General features: G+C 35.2%; 1 non-coding gene across 1 annotated transcript; it reads left to right on the top strand.

Annotated features, from left to right (window-relative positions):
- Positions 1–714: 714 nt before the first annotated feature.
- On the top strand, positions 715–821 carry LOC139860951 (small nucleolar RNA R71). The gene has a single exon (XR_011763575.1). It is a non-coding gene; the product is annotated as a small nucleolar RNA R71 (small nucleolar RNA).
- The last annotated feature ends 1,134 nt before the right edge of the window (positions 822–1,955 follow it).

The following is a 1,955-nucleotide window of genomic DNA, read 5'->3' as shown; positions in this document are numbered from 1 at the left end:
TCTTGTTCCAGATTTTGAATAGAAGCTTGTTGATTTTTAAATGCTTGAGCATTTTGTTCATTCGTTTGTTTCTGAGATGTGAAAAACTGTGTTTGAGATTCAACTAGCTTCGTCATCATATCTTCTAAATTCGGCTTTTTATCATCGGTTTGTGGTGGTTTGTTTTAAAAATTAGGTCTTTGCTGGTTGTAAGTATTGTTGGATACTTGTTGATTACTAGGACCTTGTTGGTTGTTGTATGAAATATTTCGGTTATAATTCTGGTTTTGATTGTAAATTGATCTTGGCGGTTGATAATTATTCTGATAATTATTTCCAGGCCTTTGGTTTAGATATGAAACATTCTCTCTTTGTTCCATTGTTAGTTCAATACTGAGACAATCTTTTGTTAAATGTGGTCCTCCACACTGCTCACAACTAATTCGTATTGAGTGAATATCCTTAGTCATCTTTTCCATTCGTCTCTCGACAGCATCTATCTTTGCGGAAATGGAATCTAAGTCATGGCTAGAATCGGCTCTAGCTGCTTTAGATGATCTAACGATATCTTTTTCTTGGTTCCACTCATATGAGTGGGAAGCAGTGTTATCAATAATTTTGTAAGCATCAGTTTCTGTTTTCTTCATAATAGAACCACCAGCTGCTATATCTATGTATTTCCTTGTAGTGATGTCGCATCCTTGGTAAAATATTTGTACTATTTGACAGGTATCTAAACCATGTTGCGGACATCCTCTTAATAATTTACCAAATCTTGTCCACGCTTCATATAGAGTTTCATTTGGCTTCTGTGTGAATGTAAAAATTTCTCCTTGAAGTCTTACGGCTTAAGATGCCGGAAAGAATTGTTTAAGAAATTTTTCAACTAAAACGTCCCATGTATCAATCGCCCCTTCAGGTAACAATTCTAACCAATCTTTGGCTTCTCCCTTTAAAGTCCAGGGAAATAACATGAGATATATCTGTTCATCCTCAACTTCTCTTATTTTAAATAGTGTGCAGATCCTATTAAAGGTACGAAGATGTTCATTTGGATCTTCCTTCGGCACACCACTAAATTGGCATTGATTAGTCACCATGTGTAGAATTTGTCCTTTGATTTCATAATCTGGCGCATTAATGTCTGGATGAGTAATTGCGTGACCATGGCCAGTGCGTTTAGCTCTCATTCGGTCTTCCATACTTAAAGGTTCCAGATTCTCCATGATTGAATTTGTTGAATCTGAATCACTAGAGGATTCTGATTTAATGGTTCGTTCCTCAACAATCTCTGTTTGAATAATTGGTGGTTCCGGAGGAAAGATTAATGGTTCAGGATCTATGAATTGTCCCTGAATATTCTCTGGGTTCTCAATTGTGAGGTCGGGTTCAAAAAATGGATTATCAGAAATTTGAATTGGAGTACTTGGTCGACTGGATGACGATTCTAAAGAAAAATCAACGGCAGTAATATTAGCTAGATGTCTTGATCGAGTTACAGGTGGTGAACGTACAAAAGGTGGTGAACGTTTTGCTCGGTGCATTCACTGAATATCCTATTAGTTTTTAAAAAGGAAGAAAAATTATATAAGTTATCCAATTAATAGACTTTTCTGATTTTGCCCACGTTTCGAATAGCCAAAAGATGCAGCAGAGAGGCAGGATTCATTTGGTCTCAATATAATTGAGTACTGTTTGGCTCCAATAACCCGGTCCACGTACAAATTCAACTATTACTACGAACCAGAAAATTTTGATGTCTATCAATTTAACCGCTTAAAATAATTTTTCATAATTTAAAGAAATTTAGAGAAGAAGTAGAAAATTCTATGTCCTAAAAGCTAGAATGGCGAGAAATAAGAAAGAAAAAGAGCGCGTCGGTATAAAAATTGGAGAAATAAGAAAGAAAAAGAGTGACTTATAAAACTTTAAAACACTCGAATAACCCAACCTTATTATTATCACTAACTTAAAAT

The sequence above is a fragment of the Rutidosis leptorrhynchoides genome, chromosome 7 (genome assembly GCF_046630445.1).
Source record: "Rutidosis leptorrhynchoides isolate AG116_Rl617_1_P2 chromosome 7, CSIRO_AGI_Rlap_v1, whole genome shotgun sequence".
In the NCBI taxonomy this organism is placed as follows: Eukaryota; Viridiplantae; Streptophyta; class Magnoliopsida; order Asterales; family Asteraceae; genus Rutidosis; species Rutidosis leptorrhynchoides.
Note: the sequence above shows the minus strand (reverse complement) of the source record. Positions and strands in the feature narration are given on the sequence as shown.